Below are 17,613 nucleotides of genomic sequence, written 5' to 3'. Positions count from 1 at the left end.
CCCGGGTCTAATGGGTTGGGGAAGGTTGGCAATATGTAGGGGGTTCCGGACTGGTTTTTTTCCCACCGGGAGGTGGAGCTGTAGGCAGGGTTGGTGAGCAACATGAGCAGGGTGGAGTTCCTAGTTATTCTATCCAACTCTGGAGACATGGTAAGGAAGAGCCATCAACCCACCATTTATTTACGCTTTCTGTAAGAAATTGTCTTAAGAACACCCTGTTCTCATTGATCAATCAGATGCCTCTGGAAAGCTCACAAGCAGGATGTGATCACAATACCACCCTCTCAACGCTGTTCCCCAATGCAAAGGCGTAATACCTTTGATTCTGTGAGTAGTAGTAGCCACTGATAGCTATATACACCATGAATTTGTTTAATCCCCTTTTAAAGCTTCAAGGTGACATCAGCAGAGTAACATGCAACAGCAAACACCCAGTCCATCAGTCACTCTTCACAGCTTCAGGGGTGAACTTCCGCTGGCTTACATCTACAAAAATCACCCAACTTCAGCCATGCAACATCTACCTGCTTCTTTTTTTATTTTTTATTATTGCATTTCACAAAACTAACATTTTCTTTTTCTTTACAGAAGAACAAAGAACAATTAAGTCCAACCCAGAAAGTTGCTGTAGAAATGCATACATAAAATGGGTAAGTACAACCATAATTCAATTTATACATATATGCTAATCAGAAAATACATATTTCTTTTTTAGGTGCAGGTAAGAAGTCTTGTAAGTTGTCAGATATAAGATATCTTGTAAGATATAAAGTCCGACCAAATCGCATGTACATGTTCCACAGGTTCTTTGCCTCTGATTACAGCAAATGTTGAAAGTTAACTTTTTCAGCAAGAGACCAAATAATTTTGCACCATAATGCAGGCGGCAATTCATGTTAAGTCTTCCATTTTTGTGCTATAAGGTAGTATTGCAGCTGCCAGCCACGAAGTTAATAACTGTATTGAAGAAAACTGTTTCAGATTGTTGTCCCACACATTTTTTAATGCAAGTTGTGGGGTTGCCTGAATTTCAGACTTAAAAATTTGTGCAATTTCTGTAAATACCTCTTTCTTGTAGCCAGGATAGGCCTGGATCTCCTGTATTTATTTTACGGAATGTAAATGGGGTTTCCCCGTCCCCCATGAAAGGATTGTACTACACAAGGCTGAATCCTGGACTTGAGGGTGAAAACTGTGGCATTAGAGGCAAGCATAAAGGAGACTGACAGCGTTGCCACCTTTTCCATACTTTTTCCATACCTGTAGCATATTCAATGTGTATAGGCTATGCATTGTATCTAAAGTAGTTTTGGAGAGCCTAATAAAAGGAAGCACCCATATTTTTGTGTCTGGTATCATTTCACCTTCCACGTCAACCCATTTCTTATTGAATCCTACGATAATACAACTTAGCGCGAGTCATTTGTTTAAGCGTGATTTCTTCCATCAGACCTATGTTATAACAAGTTATCAGCAACTTCTTAAGATTAGTTCTAAGACCCAGTATTTTATTTTTGATTTTCCTAATGCTAATTTGAATATTGGTAGGGCTTCCTGAGGGTTAGGTAACATATACATCATGTCATCAGCATAAAAATTTAATAAATGCTATTCAACCTTTCCCTGGTAACCCTTGATACATGAGTAATGAAACTGCTAATGGTTCCAGAGAAACAGCAAAGAGCAACGTGGACAGGTGACAACCTTGCTTTGCTCCCTTGCCAATATGAACAGAGTTCAAATGCACAGCATTTGTGCTAACAGTGGCCTGGTAAGAGGCACAGAGGACTCTGATAGTAGTCATGAATGTTTTGCCCATCTGATAGTGTTCTAAGACTTTTAAAAAGTACCCCCATTCTAAAAAGTCAAAGGCCTTGTAAATGTCCAGTGACACCAATGCCAGAGGGCTGGGATTCTTCTTCTTAATTACTGCATGTGTGATCTGCATTGTGTCTCCCTGGGATAAATCTGGTTTGGTCTGAATTGACAATTGTATGGATCACCCTGCTGGAAGCCATGACTGATGTAAAAAAAGTTGGTTGAACAGGGTGATCCATCTGTAAGATTCCACTTCCTTAGGATCTCTACCTGGTTTAGGTAAAACAATTGTTTTCAATGGGGACTAAATGTTTGGGAGCGCTCCACCCCTCCAAACAACATTAAACAGCAAAGTTAAATATGGTGCTACTGCAGTGCTATACAAAAAGTGCTACCAAAGCCACCTGGTCCATCAACTTCCGAATGTGAATTCCACCAGCATCCATCCACCTACATCTGCCAGCTTCTGCTACCAAACATCAGCCACCTTCCGGCTACTTGTCTGTATCTGCTTGGTCTGTCATTGGACATCAGCCAGCTTCTGCCATGGATATCAGCCACCTTCAGGCCACAAACTCGCCACCCACTCTGCAAATCCACTGGCTTTTGCAAGCAAACTTGCCTTCTCATCTGCTCCACAGTATCCTGATGCCAGATGATCACCTCCTTCCACCTGCCAACTTGCTTCCATCACATGGTAGCATTCATGTGGTCTGCATGGGAGAAAAAGGTGAAGCAGTTATTTCAGTGTGGCTCATCAAAGAACTCAGGGGCGGGGTCTAACTCACTCCACTGAATGACAGACAGCTTATCCAAGGAAAAGAGGTTTCCACTGTGTACAAAATCATGGAAATGTTCAGTTTGATACTGTCACAACCATTGCCCATTGTGTTCTGTTGGGTGAGAACAAAAGTAAAATAGGAAGGGGACCAGAGAGGGAAAGGAAGAAAAACTACGCTTGCTCACAAACGCCCCTTTGTGGGGTAAGTTGCTTGCTAGAGTGGTGGCAGACCCACGTGGATGAAATTGAATATGCTGATCCATTTCGTTTTAGTAAAAAACATGGATCAAAAATCTAAAGGTACATTACAGGATCTGTCTGACAGGGTTGAAAGTCGAAAAGGTTAAATAGTTGGGGGTTTAGTTGGTGAATAAAAATGCAATGTTATGTCAAAATGACTGAAAATATGAAATGTGGTTATAGTAGACTTACAGAGATGGAGAAGAATGAACTTATACCTGATGAGTAGAATCTCAGTAGTGAAAATGAATGTACTACCAAAAATGCTGTTTGTTTCAGACTGTGCTGCTCATCAATTCGGTTACCTGTTTTAAACAACAGCAGAGACATAACGGTGCAATGGCAACTTGCATTAGGATAGATTTTATTCACTCCTGCAGGTGCAAGGTATCATCTGATTATTAATTTATGAATTCTTAAGATAAATAAGATAATTTTTATCAGTTTTAAAAATTCTGCTTTCCTGGTTTTTATAACTCTGTTTTCATGATGCAGTTTTATTCTATTTTTATGTTGCTTGTCTGCATACTTCTTAGAGGTTTCTAAATATTAAGTAGGTTGGAAAGGTTTTCAAATGAACAAAATAAATAAATTGTCCTCACCTTGCTGAAACTCTACAGTTCTCTTCATTGCTTTCTTTTTTACACCCCAACCAAGGAAGAAAAACTTAACTTTATTTTCATGCAGAATTATTCCTGCAGCTTGAGAGAGGCCTAAAACATGACTCAGCATTCCCAGAAGCCTGCATTTCCTTCCTCTCCCCCAGGGTTCTACTGGACTTTTACTTAAAGGGACAGTAACATATCAACTAACAATGATAACAAAGCTTTGAGCAGACAATACAAATTTACAAAAGATTAAAGCAGGCTTAGATTACCTTCTACAGATGGTGTCTGGAAAACCTAGCAGTTCTCAGATATTCTTGGAAGGCAAACAGAGAGTGAGTGGGATATCTCAACCATGGACCTGGTTTTTTCCACTGGAAAAAAAGCATTTCCCTTCATATCCACTGAACTTCCATTCCTTTATGACATCATAGGTCATTAGCAGCCAATGGCAACAGCTGGTGGGGGCCATCACCATTTAGACCTATTTTATATCTATACATCAATCTATAGCTATAGCTATATGTGTGTTGGTTTGGGGGGGGAGGTTTTCTAAAAAAAGCAACTTTGCAAGTGAAAGGAACTTTACTTTTTTGAAATATGGCAACCCTAATTTTATTCATTGCACTTACTCCCCACTTTTTATCCAAGGAGCTTCAGGGGCCACAGCGTTTCCCCTTTCCTCATTTAATCCCCACAACAACCCTGTGAGGTAGGTTAGGCTGAGAGGCAGTGACTGGCTCAAGGTCACCCACAACCGTTTCTTAGATTTCTAAATGTGTCCCAAGGCCCAAAAGGTTTGGGAATCCTGGGCTAGAGGGTTCAAATCCCCACTCAACCTCACTAGGTGACCTTGGGGTTGTCTGTCTTTCAGACCAACCTACCACACAGGGTTGTTGTGAGGATTAAAGGAGGCCAGAAGAGAAATGTAATAATATAAAGTCATCTCCATTGGTCATCTAGGACAAATGCTAGGTCCTTGGTCATCTAGGACAAATGCTAGGTCCTAGGAACACTGCAAGCCCTCCTGGATCTGATTTGCTCAGGATGCCACTGCTAAAGGGGCACCTTTCCCCCTATGAACCTGCAACGTTGTTGTTGTTTCAGATGATGGGTTTGTGTTGTGATATTTATGGATCCACAATGATGAAGGGCATGCTAGATAATTCATTTCTAACTCTCTCTTAGGATAATGGTGGAATCTGAAACCAAGGCTTAAAGTCATTGCTTTCTTGTGTAATAAACACAAATCTGCCCTTATTCCCTTATGGGGGACACAAGAGCCCTTATAGAGTCCTTTGTTGGTTCTCCATCGGCCGGAGGCAAAAACAGAGGCCAACCAGAGAATATTGAGAAGCAAAGCAGCTTGTAAGCCTGATCTTTGCGTGGCGAGTTCCCGCCCCCACCAGGATAAATAAAGACACAGGACACCGTATGTAAGGTTAATTGGGCGAATTAGGCCACAACTTTATTGAATTCAGGAATGAGAGGCATTGGCATAGGCATTGGTCCTAACGGCTATCCGGCTCCAGCCCATTTGCTGGAGACACGGGGAAGGGTTAACCTTATATCGGGGGAGACTCCCGCGAGGCACGTCAACTAGGAGCTCCCCCGGGTCACCGCTCTGGGGCGTGCCTTTGGCCCACACCTCCATAGGCTTCGGACAGGGCCACGCCCCCCGGGGTCCTTTAACGGACCACCCTTCGCTCGCTGGGGGGAGGTGATGGCGTTCCTCCCCCCCCACACATCGTCTTAACCCCTTCATACCAATGCCTACCGCCAATGCCGAGAAGTTGTGACAAGTTGCTACGAGGTAGGCGAAAAACCAAAAGGCCCGAAATTGCCAATTGGGAAAAATTCCTACCATGCCCCTTGCGGCGACAGACCGAAGTCCATAGCAATGTCAAAGGCGTGCCTAAACCTAAACCTACTTAAAGGGAGGGAGGGTGGGAAAACGTGGGGGGCGAGCCGGCGAAAAGAGGGCGAGCCCCCTCCGCGCCGGCCATAAATAGGGCAAGCCACGCCCCCCCGCCGACCAGCTGATTGGCTGGCTGGGGGGGCGGGCCCGACGGGGATTCCCCTACTCTCGCGGGGGCTGGGGCCAGCCCCCGCTCGCGTGGGTGGGGCGTGAAGCCCGCAACCCCACCTCCTGGGGCAGGCCCGGAAGTGGCTTTGCGTGGCGAGTTCCCGCCCCCACCAGGATAAATAAAGACACAGGACACCGTATGTAAGGTTAATTGGGCGAATTAGGCCACAACTTTATTGAATTCAGGAATGAGAGGCATTGGCATAGGCATTGGTCCTAACGGCTATCCGGCTCCAGCCCATTTGCTGGAGACACGGGGAAGGGTTAACCTTATATCGGGGGAGACTCCCGCGAGGCACGTCGACTAGGAGCTCCCCCGGGTCACCGCTCTGGGGCGTGCCTTTGGCCCACACCTCCATAGGCTTCGGACAGGGCCACGCCCCCCGGGGTCCTTTAACGGACCACCCTTCGCTCGCTGGGGGGAGGTGATGGCGTTCCTCCCCCCCCACACATCGTCTTAACCCCTTCATACCAATGCCTACCGCCACACGAGCAAACGCTCGCCGCCAATCCTCTCACGCCTGAACCAATCCCTTATCCCCATAGCTATATCCTCCAGCCATATATCATTTCCTGCATCAGACAGATGCACGCCATCAAACCGGTAGAGGGCCTCACCATTGAAACGAATGCCCGGGTGTCGTATGACCTTTCCCCCCAGGGCTGCCACTCTACGCACCACCGCCCGATCCACGGCTTTCCTCGCCCTATTTATGGCCATCGGGCACCTGCAATCCCTCCAAACCCGCCTCTCCATCAAGGAGGCCCAAATGATTGTGAGGTTTGGGTAAGTGGACTTAAGCTCCTCCAGGTCACCGAATATGTGCCACTGCAAATCGACCGCCTTTCTATAGGCCAGGTCGTTTTCACCCAACTGTATCAATAAAGCATCCGGGGGGCCCTCTCTCGCGACTCTGGTCTTAAATGCGGGCAACATCTCAGCCCAACGCATTCCCCTCCGCGAGATCCAAGATATTGTGATGCCATCAGGCAAGCCCAGTCGCGGCCCAAGACCGGAATTGATGGCGCGGACCCTGGCCCAATGCACGATGCTGTGCCCGATTAACCAGACGCGCACTCCCATATTTCCTGCAAGAAATCAAAAGAATGGGCCATGGTCAGTGAACCCCCAACTGGGAAATTATAAATTCTTTCTTAGATAGCGTTTGTATGCGTCCGATTTCCAGCGGCCTAGATCCTTAATCCTCTCGGCCGTAAGGCCCAGGTGCATTGCCGTGGTGGCCGCTCCAATCCTAAAGGAGTGCGCCGCGAAATCTGCCGGTGGGAAGCCACATGCTTTAAGAGTTAAGCGCATGACCCTGGTGAACTGGTGCCGCGTCAGGGGTACACCGTCCGCATGGATCAAAAGAGGCCCCGCCATGTTAGGTCTCATAGACAAGAAGCGTCTGGTGTCCTTAACCGGACACGGGCCTAGTTCCCCTGTTGCCAGAAGCCGGACCAGAGCCCCCCTCCCGAACTGGTCTGTCTTGGAACTGCGAATCCGTACAATCAAATCTTCGCGTGAAAGTGTGATGTCACTCAACAGTAAGCCCCGGGAGGAGCCAAGCTGACCATCCTCAAAAACCACCTCACCCACACGCATCGCCCCGAAAAAGGCGATGGAGTATGCTGCTGAAAACAGGCGTGCCTCATACTTTGACCAACAGACCGTTCTCAACCTTTTATGGATTTGGAAAAGTATGTCAAAAGAAATAGGCCTCCTCAAGTCCCGGGCTGGGGGCTGCAGTCTACGCCAACCTTCTAGAGACTTTCGTATGACAAATTCAGCACATGGATCTGACGAAAATAACGCTTTGCAAAAGAAAGAAATTGCTGCGGCCTGTAGGTTGAGGGTTTTTGGGGCACGTCCCAGGCGTTTTAAGTGCACTAAATAGGACAAGACCTCAGACCTAACGGGAGGGGCGTTGCTCCTGGCGGCGCTGGATTTTGCCCGGAACTTTAAGAAATCCGACCACGCCTTCTTATAAGATCTCAACGTGGAGGGCGCCAATGAAGCTAATACTCCCTGAATCACTTCTGGTTCCCAGGACTCTGGTCCCCAAGTCTCCACAGCTGCTCCGGGAAGGGCTGAGGTAGTAACTGAGCATCCGGTGCTAACGAGCGGAAGCGGTCCATCTGAAAACGAGATAGGGCATCCGCGATATCATTGTTAACACCAGGCACAAATTTGGCGGAAAAGTGGATATTAAGTTCTAAACAGCGGAGAACAAAGGAACGCAGAAGGGCACCAACTCTTGAGGAATGCGCGGCCTGCCTAGTGAGGACTGCTACTACCGCCTGGTTGTCGGTGTGGAAGCAAACCCTATGGTTGCTGAAAACCTCTGACCATAAGTGGACTGCCACTACAATTGGGAAGAATTCTAGGAAGGTTAGATCCCTGGTAATGGGCCCTCCCCTCCATGCTTCAGGCCAACGCTGGGCACACCATTGCCCTTTAAAGTAAACGCCAAACCCGAGGGAGCCTGACGCGTCCGAATGCACTTGAAAGTCCACCTGCAGTGACAAGTTCTCTTGCCATAGGGAAATACCGTTGTAGTTCTCGAGGAACTTCAACCAAATTTGTAGATCAGATTTTACTTCCTTAGAAAGCCGAATCCTATGATGAGGGGAACGCAGGCCTGCCGACAGCTTCGCGAGGCGGCTACAGAAAGGACGGCCAGGGGAAACTACCCGGCAGGCGAAATTTAAATGACCAAGAAGTGATTGTATCTGCCTAAGTGTAACTTTTTTAAGGGGGAGGAGTTGCCGAATAAGGTCACCAAGTGCCACCAGTTTCTCTCTGGGGAGTTTTGAGGTCTGCGCTACAGTGTCCAACTCGATGCCTAAGTAGACCATGGTTGTTGCTGGGCCCTCTGTTTTGTCGTCGGCTAGGGGAACTCCTAGCTCCCCTGCTAATGATATGAAAGCTTTGAGAAGCTCTGCACACCTATGTCTGCTATCAGCTACGAGGATAAAATCATCCAGGTAGTGCGACACACCTTCCGTGCCAGTTCTAAAGCGAAGGGCCCAGTCCAGGAAGGTACTGAATGCCTCAAAGGCTGCGCAGGCCACTGAGCAACCCATGGGCATAGCTTTGTCCACAAAATAAGCCCCCTCAAATTTGAATCCGAGCCACCGGAAATCTTCCGGGTGCACTGGCAGGAGCCGAAAGGCCGACTCAATGTCACATTTTGCCAGCCAAGCGCCCCTTCCAAATTTGCGAATGACTTTGACCGCTTGGTCAAAGGTGGCGTATCTCACTGTACAAAGCTCCTGCGGTATCGCATCATTGACAGACCCTCCCTTTGGGTAGGAAAGGTTGTGAATCATGCGAAACTCGCCCGGCGCTTTCTTGGGGACTATGCCTAAAGGGGATACATGAAGGCCAATGATTGGAGGGGCTAAAAAGGGGCCGGCTACCCTACCTGCTTTGATTTCTTTGTTAATTTTCTTACGGGCAACCTCCGGCATCTCCCTGACTGACTTCTGATTAGGGGGATCGCCCGAGTTGGGTGGAAACGCAACCGGGATTCTGAAACCAGTACTAAAGCCCTCCCATAGGTACCCTGCTGCTGTCCTGTTGGGGTAGCTGTCTAAAAGGTTTTTTAACGGGGCCAGCTTGATGGGGGAATAGGCCAATGCCAAATTAAGGTTACTGCCTGTTCCCTTGAGATCCGAAAGAGGCTCCCTGGCCACCTCTGGGACCCTGATTGAAAGAGCCCCTTCCACCCCGAAAGGGCTGCCTCCCTTTAATGCAGGCAGTAGATGGGTGATTACCCGAACATCTTTCACATTCGTGACTGTACTTACAGGCCGGTCTCGCACAAACCCCTTTATTAAATTCCCAACATAGACGCTTCTGCTTGGCGACGGTCCTCCAAGATTTAGATGGATCCTGGTACTTCTTTTCCACAAAGGGGCCCACATGATCCGACCAAATATTTTGGTCCCTCAGGTCCCAGCGAGTGGAGGATAGCAAGGAAGCATTTCTACGAAAATCTTCGTCATAATTCAGGGCAGCAATATCACCGGCTAATTCCCGCGCCCTCCTCACATGGGCCAAGTATGCAATCAAATGCATCGCCCGTTTAGGATAAGCGGCGCTGACCACACCTATGAACACCTGGAACCCATTGAGCCAATTGTCGAAGGTACGCTCGACCCTTGGCGTTCTGTACCTGCGCTTCCCGTAACTGCGCCTCTTTTCACCTTTACCTGTTAGTTTTGCAGGGGGCAACAATCTGAATATGTCAATATAATCCCCATTGAGGATTTTATCTCTTTTCCTTTGGGATAAGTGGTTGCCCACAATGAAATCTGTGGACAAGTGAGTGGAGGTTTTTACATCGGGCACCAGGGAGCCATCCTTCCATTCCAGGGTCCCATTGAAGGTCTTACGATAGGAGTTGGCCCTCCGTTCATGTGCCCATGCGGGAAGACCCACGGAATCCTCCCCGTGGCCCCAATACTCCTCCCTAGGCGCATCGCTATCAGAATCGGATGAGGAAGAAGTACCTGAGTCGTCCTCGGATTCCGACCGCCTGCTCTTCTTGCTCTTCTTGGCCGTGTGCTTCCTTTTTTCTTTCCTCTTTCCCGAAGGGACCTCAGGGGGGGCCTGTCCCGGAGCGTTGTTTGCCTGTACCGCCTGCCGATCGTGCTCTTCTTCATCTGAAGTTGATTCTGACACGACCTCGACCGGCGCCGACTGCAGGGGAGGAATCTGAAAGAGACTAGGCACACCTGGGTCCTTTTTAGGGTTAGTAGCCTTGGAGCCCTGGGCGCTAGCCTTGCCCTTCCCGGCTCCCCTCTGGCCTCCCCTCGACTTGCCTGAGGAGGCCGACTTTTGAGAGCCGGTGTTTTTCTTAAGCCGACCTGCAGCCTTTTTTGCCGCAGTCAACACAGCCACTGTGGATGCAGAAGTACCGGGAAGTACTACCTCCTTGAGTTGAGAATCTTCAATGTAATCCTGGGAAAATGCTATTGGCGCAGATGGCGCTGAAGGTCCTGCTGCCGTTGTCATTGGCGACCCGATTCCCGCTGAAGGCGCTGTCGTGATTGCCGTTGGAGTTGCTGCCCCTGGCGCGGGTGCCGCTTGGCCTGCAGACCTTAGATTGTAAAACTCCTGAAAGGCAGTGAAAAACTGGGCCAAAGCCTGAGGGTTACTAGGAATAATAAATGGTTGAGACTCCCCCTGGTTCCCCCCAGGTACAACGTCATTTACCTGATTACCCTGTGCCGACATATCTTCACTCAACGCCCTGGGTTACCCAATCAGGAGCAAGAAGCTTATTAGTTATGCGTGAGCAAACAAACAAGCAGGGGCCTGTACTATAGTTCAGTATTGGCTGCACTGGACGGACTTAGCACAAGAGAAAAAACCAAATGACAGCCCAAGCGGTTGTGTTTGCTTCAAGTAAAATGGTATTAGCTCAGTACTGTCAGCGCTGGTATTGCTCTAACTGATATAAAATTAGTGGTTTCTTATTTTTATTTTATATTATTTATATTATTTTATTTAACCAATTAACCAATTAGCACTCAAGGGAGGAAGGTAGGGAAATTGAGTTATACCCTTACAGCAGTTTGCAAAGCAGATCAGGCCTAGATAACCTTAAACTTAGCTCTGAATTATTTAAATTACTACCTAAATGAGTGGAGGCAGACTATTGATTTATTGCCAAATGAAGCACTTGAATTAATTACGCTTACCCAAGGCAAGCACCTTAAATAAAGTAATATCAGCAACGTGGAAGCAATCAAGGTTAGGTCAAATCCCAAGAAATAAATCCAAGTATAGAGAAGTAAAGTAAAATTACCAAGGAAAATGGCTCTACTTAATATTAAAACAAATTAACCTTATTTGAAGTAAAATAAGGCCAATCACGGCAATTTAAGGCAATAACAGTAATACCAGCAAAGTTAAATGAAGTAATAAAACAGTCAAAGTGATAAGGCAGCAAAGGAGTGACGACTGAATTGCCTTATGCAGCGCCTAATCAACCGACTGAATGCAAGTTGCTGTTCTGCCAGAAATAAATTGCGCCTTAAATAAAGGAGCTGGCGGTAGGGCTACCTAAGCTCCGGGCTCTGTTGCTATGTTTATTCTAATCAAAGAGCCAAAATAAGGACCCACGGAAGGCTTAGCTCACACGCGGCTTGCCTCTCCTAAAATGGCTGCCGCCTCAAGGCCACGTGGTCAACCAAAATGGCGGCCGAAAGCTTTACCGTTGCTTAGCAACGCAGCTTAGCAACGCAGTGCGGTTCCTCAGCCGTGGCTTGCCTCTCCTAAAATGGCTGCCGCCTTAAGGCCATGTGATCAAACCAAAATGGCGGCCGAAAGCTTTCCCGTTGCCTAGCAACGCAGCACGGTCTCCTGGTGGTGGCCTTTAGCGGTGAAAATCAACAAGCCCCCCAAAGCCACAGCTCTCCCCACAAAGGCAACTCAATGTGCAAATACTAGCAGAAGGCTTCTGAAAGGCACTGCAAAGCAACAAACGTAACAACGAGGAGACGCAGCAACAGGGAGACCCAACAGCGGGAGGTGCAGCAGCAGGGAGGGAAACCCAGGCGCAAACCGGGACCCCCACGCGCCCCTAGGACTGGAAGTCAAAGGCACCCGCTAACTTAAACTCTAATTAATCGACCGTACTGAATAAAGATTAAAGCTAAACCTTTAAGTGGCTCCTCTATACCCCCCCCTTTGCTATAGCTCCCCCTTTGCGATAGAAGCCCAAACTGGTCCCCAAGCAAGCGGGAAAGGTGTGATCCCGCTCCACCCGATCTCAGTACTTTACCCCTGCCGGCTTCTGATTCGCTGCAAGTCGCCCAAGCTGTAATGCACGCGAGCTGGGCAGCACACGCTGCTGCGATGGGCTTCCGAAGACGATGAATGAGGCAGGAGACCTATGAGAATAAGCCCCCCCAATAACCCTGGCGATGTGCCGCTGGAGCGGAGCGCAGACTCCGAGCGATTTTTTTTTTTTTTTTTTTGTTCCCTTGGCTCTCCGCGGGAGCCGGAGAGAAGGAGGAAGATGCAGGAGGGAGGGTGCGCAAAATAACCAGCTGGCTGGCGGCTGCCGGGGTCCCGCAGGTACCAGTGGATGCCAAGCGGTGGAAGCTCAGAATAATCCTACAGAAGAAATCGGGAAGCTGAATGAAGAGGCGCTCGCAACGCTAGATAAGCCCGGTAACCCTGCCTAAACAGCAATAAAGCGGTAGGACGTGAGCAGCCGACGATCCCTCCGGCAGGGACAGCTGGACGGAGTTCTGAGTAGCGCAATTGAAGCAACCAGGAGAAACCGCAACCCAAGCCTGTAAAATAAACTAGAGAAACCAAGTAAGTAAACCAGCACAGAAAACCTGCCACAAAGTATACAAACCTCCAAAACGTGGGGGGCGAGCCGGCGAAAAGAGGGCGAGCCCCCTCCGCGCCGGCCATAAATAGGGCAAGCCACGCCCCCCCCGCCGACCAGCTGATTGGCTGGCTGGGGGGGCGGGCCCGACGGGGATTCCCCTACTCTCGCGGGGGCTGGGGCCAGCCCCCGCTCGCGTGGGTGGGGCGTGAAGCCCGCAACCCCACCTCCTGGGGCAGGCCCGGAAGTGGCTTTATTGAACTGTTGCAACAGGGTGCCCCCTTCACACGCAGGAGGAGGAGGACCCAGAACCAAGGTGTGCCCGTCCTTATATAGACATTTTAAATTGCCCACCTTGGAGTCCAAGACCACCCCCAGAAACATCATACCTACATCACAGAAGGGGTGTAGCTCAAGACCACCACCCCAGATACATCATACCTACATCACAGAAAGAGCCGGCTAAAGCAGAAATCTGAGTGGGTTGTTTACCTCATAATCTGAGTGGGTGGTTTACCTCCTGTCTGGCAAGTTACCGGTACCTGTTAATGTTTACTGGATTGATACCCTGGGGAGCCTGGCCAGTCTTTTGTAATGATATGTACTTAGTTCCTGTGCCAAGTCACAGGCTCACCCTATTCATACACAGACATACCCTTAAGACAGGATTTGTGAAGGAGAAGACAATGGGGAGGCTCCTCCATTTGACCTTGCAGAGAAAACACCTGGTCAGCCTGGGAGTCAAAATGGCTCCATGGCTGCTCTCCTGTGCAGCTTCAGGCATGTGGCCTATATATCTATGTATGTGTTTGCTTGGTACATTTATGAACCTTTATTATATACATAAGACCTTAATTTATTTATTTCACTTGAAAAACCTTCTTTTCTTATTTAAAGGACAGCATATACTTTAGTAAATTTCCAGAGATCTGTCTCCTGTGTCCCAGTGAAGTTCCTTAAATTGTGGCAGTAAGAATTGCAGCAAGGTTGAAACAGGAAAACGGTAACGTAGAAGAATCTCCCCATTTTAATTATATCCCTGAATCCATTTTGTGCAGTTAGAGCTTTGCAGTTTGAAATCTGTGCACGAGCTTTCCTACCAAAACAAACAAGCTGTTTTGAAGTGGGTGTGCAAGCCTGTGTTCTCTTGCAGTTCCTAGTACAACTGAAAGGAATGGGATGTATGGAGAACGAAACACTAGGAGATCGGCCAAGCATAGTAATGACACTAAGGACTCAGCTACATTAGTAACAAAAAAGCAATTTGAATGCGCTATAAACATGCAACACCAGATGGCACCAGAGAGCAGGAAATTTTTTAAAGCAGTTTTCAATGGAGATTTTTTCTTTCTTTCATTGTAACGATCTAATTTCTGACTTAGTCATAGTGTATGTTTTCCCTGTGTCTAGATCTACCCTAAGTCCTAGAACACAGAAGAAAACAAAAATAGCAGCACAGATAACCGAAAGCAGACATTGACAGACCACTAATACACAGAGCAATTACTCAGAAGACAAAGACAAAAGACACAGAATGATGTATTCAATAAGAAGGTTGGGGTGGGCTAGTCTGAAAAGCCAAAGAGCAACAACAGTGTGTTGTGTGTACTTGTGATGGGAAGGATTGCTCTAATTCAGTTTTCCCAACCTTGGGCCTCCAGCTGTTTTTGAACTACAATTCCCACCATCCCTGACCACTGGTCTTGCTAGCTAGGGATGATGGGAGTTGTAGTCCAAAAACAGCTGGAGGCCCAAGGTTGGGAAACACTGCTCTAATTGTCTGGTAAAGTGGTCATCACCTAGTAATTGGGCATGTATAAAAGCCTCCCTCTGACTTTTTAGGGGCTGATCCTATGTACATTTGTACTAATAAAGGCCTAATTTTTCACTTAAAGCCAGCTGGCATTCTGTTTGGGAGCCCCGGCTGGGCCAAACACTTTCCAAATTTCTCCAACCATAACCTTATGCATTGGTTCCCAACGCAGAACATAGCTGAGGGACACTCGAGTGTGGTTTAATTTTCTTTTTTCTTTTTATATCATGCCGCTCCTCTCTTTCTCTCTTCCACATTGCAACACCTAGGGTCTCGCTGACTTCCCTGAGCCCACCTGACATACCTTCTGCAACTTAAGCATATGAATGAAGTGTAGCTTCAAAAACGATTGCCTTAATTCACACTGACAAAACACCCACTGTGTGATGACAGGAACGCAGGCTGGTTTCAGAGTCGAGCTGCCTACACTTTCTCACAAAAAATGACACTGAACTTCTGCCTCATGTCGAGATAGCCACTTGCCAAGCTAAAGTGTTTCAGAGGGATATAGAGGTAAGGCATAACATTCGTTTGCGAGCCATGATACGATTAACATTTGCCATTTTCAGTACTAGTGGACTGTAAAAGAAATAGAGCGATGGAGATGAGGGGACACTTCTCAGGCTCCTGGCCAGTCTGCGTTATCATGCAGTGGTGGTTCAGCTGTAGACCTTCTTGGGAGAAACTGACTATCTTGACCTATTCCAGTTGGGTTCAGGACTCCTCTAGGGACACAATAGGTGTCAGGAGCCCCACCGCCTGGGAGCGATGGCGGCGATGGAGGCGGTGAAGATGGCGTCGCCCAAGAGCGCGCCCAAAGACGCTCAGGTGATGGCCCAGATCCTGAAAGACATGGGGATCACGGAATATGAGCCACGGGTTATAAATCAGATGTTGGAGTTTGCATATAGATATGTAACAACCATCTTGGAAGATGCCAAAATTTATTCCAGTCACGCAAAGTCGAGCGTCGACGCAGACGATGTGAGGCTGGCTATCCAGTGCAGGACGGACCAGTCATTCACTTCGCCGCCACCCAGAGATTTTTTGCTAGATATTGCGAGACAGAAGAACCAAACGCCGTTGCCTCTGATAAAGCCGTACTCGGGCCTGAGGTTGCCGCCGGATAGATACTGCCTCACAGCGCCAAATTACAGGCTGAAGTCTTTTCAGAAGAAGCTGACTTCCTCTGCGGCACGGATCACGGTGCCACGACTGAGCGTCGGCGCCGTCACCAGCAGGCCCAGCACACCGATGTTAGGAACTCCTTCGGCACAGACGGTGTCCGTTTCAACGAAAGTTGGCACTCCCATGCCTCTGACCGGTCAGAGATTCACGGTGCAGATCCCAACCTTCCAGACCTCCGTAAAATCAGCGACTCCAACTACCCCCACGGTCCAGAATGTGCTGATCAACCCCTCCCTGATCGGGTCCAAAAACATCCTCATCACCACCAACATGGTGTCGTCGCAGGGCAGCTCTGGCGAGGTGAACACTTTGAAGAGGAAGCACGAGGAAGACGACGACTACGATAACTTGTGAAAGGGAACGCTCACCTTTTTTTGCCTTAGTTGTGGCGCTTCCACCTCTCCCTCGCCAGAGGCCTTCAAGAATGGAGGGGATGGAGGGGCAGAAGACAAGCAGATGGCTCTACTCTCCCAGTTGGCTACAGTCTAGCTGCAGTGGACCCAAACTGGGACTGATGGGAGCTTAGATGGAAAACATGTGGAAGCCACTAGATGGTGGAAGGCTTAGCACAGGAGCTTTGGGAAAAGCTGATTTTCCTTCTGGCATGGCCCATTCCTCTGATCTCTCTTGGAATTAAAAGAAGCAGCAACTGTGAAAGAAAAAAAAACAATAGGTGTCAGGAGTGCGTGCAGGAGCCAGGCCCTGTCACCAGTAGGGCTTTGCAGGACTGGGGCATTCCTAAGTTTGTTCTGAAGAGGCAAGGCGTGGCAGCACAGGTGAGGCCGATTGGTAACTCACAGCACCTGGTGGCAAGAGCCAGGAAGGGATATAAGGTCAGCATTTTCCTTCAGCTCTTTGCCACAGCAATACGCTTCCTGCGTGTGGCTTCCAGCTTCTTGATCCCCAAACCCTTGACTTCGTGACTCCTTGCTTCCTGACCCTTGGACCCCAGATTTCTTGACTCCTGGCTCTCTGACCCTCAGACTCTTGACTTCCTGACTCCTGGCTTCTGGACTCTTGCTCCTGCTCCCACCCCGCCATCTTGCCCCCGGTCCCGATGTCCTCAGCAGGGGCTTTGATCGCCCATAGACCGGACCGTGACAATTGGCCTTGGTTGCCCTGGTGGATGACCTTCTTTGGGAGATATAAAAGAAAGCACTTATTCATGCAGCACATAGTTAAACTATGGAGCACTCACTCTCACGGGGCAGTGGAGGACACCAACTCAGATGGCTTTGAAAGAGGATTAGACAGATTCATGGAGGAGAAACCTATCGATGGCTATGCTCTTTCTCCACAGTTGGGGGCGGTAATACTTCTGAATACCAGTTGCTGAAAACCCACAGGAGATGGGAGGGCTGTTGCACTCATGTCCAGTTTGCAGGCTTCCCACAGGCACCTGGTTGGCTACAGTGAGACCAGGACTCTGGACTAGATGGGCCATCAGCCTGATCAAGCAAGTTCTTATGAGAGGGATGGGAGTGTGGCCCTGCTGGTTCTCTCAAATCTCCCAGAAGCGTTTAATACTGCAGGATCAGTATCTGCAGGTCCCCAAGCCACCGCGTCACTACCAGGAGAGACTCATGACTTGGGCGTGCTGCAGGCCCTGCAGTTAAGTGCCGCTCCCCGTGGTGTGGCAACCCAGTGCCCCCCACCAGCTATACCTGAGTGTAGGCCATGATTTTGTCCCAGTGGAATTTAATACCCCTCACCTTGTCAAATTTGGTCCA

The 17,613-nt window shown here is 48.6% G+C and overlaps 2 long non-coding RNA genes and 1 pseudogene across 6 annotated transcripts; 2 read left to right on the top strand and 1 right to left on the bottom strand.

The window, feature by feature from the left end:
* LOC310838160 lies at positions 1-14,259 on the top strand. 3 transcript variants are annotated; one of them, XR_014560743.1, is made up of 4 exons: positions 1-93; positions 589-650; positions 3,119-3,226; positions 13,780-14,259. It is a non-coding gene; the product is annotated as an uncharacterized lncRNA (long non-coding RNA). The 3 variants fall into 3 exon arrangements; XR_014560744.1 differs by lacking the exon at positions 1-93 and adding an exon at positions 106-327; XR_014560745.1 differs by lacking the exon at positions 1-93 and having other exon boundaries at positions 587-650; positions 13,780-13,885; positions 14,036-14,259.
* Positions 529-3,701, bottom strand: LOC310838163. Of its 2 annotated transcripts, XR_014560749.1 has the most exons (3): positions 3,442-3,694; positions 3,058-3,144; positions 529-2,531 (listed from the first exon to the last, which is right to left on the bottom strand). It is a non-coding gene; the product is annotated as an uncharacterized lncRNA (long non-coding RNA). The 2 variants fall into 2 exon arrangements; XR_014560748.1 differs by lacking the exon at positions 3,058-3,144 and having other exon boundaries at positions 3,442-3,701.
* Positions 14,260-15,430: 1,171 nt separating the features above from the next.
* LOC310838579 (transcription initiation factor TFIID subunit 9 pseudogene) lies at positions 15,431-16,550 on the top strand (annotated as a pseudogene). Its single transcript has one exon. The product of its transcript is annotated as a transcription initiation factor TFIID subunit 9 pseudogene (transcript).
* The last annotated feature ends 1,063 nt before the right edge of the window (positions 16,551-17,613 follow it).

The sequence above is a fragment of the Podarcis gaigeae genome (assembly GCF_964106915.1).
Source record: "Podarcis gaigeae genome assembly, chromosome: 2".
In the NCBI taxonomy this organism is placed as follows: domain Eukaryota; kingdom Metazoa; phylum Chordata; class Lepidosauria; order Squamata; family Lacertidae; genus Podarcis; species Podarcis gaigeae.
The sequence above is the reverse complement of the archived record's forward strand: the minus strand, read 5'-3'. Positions and strand labels throughout refer to the sequence as shown.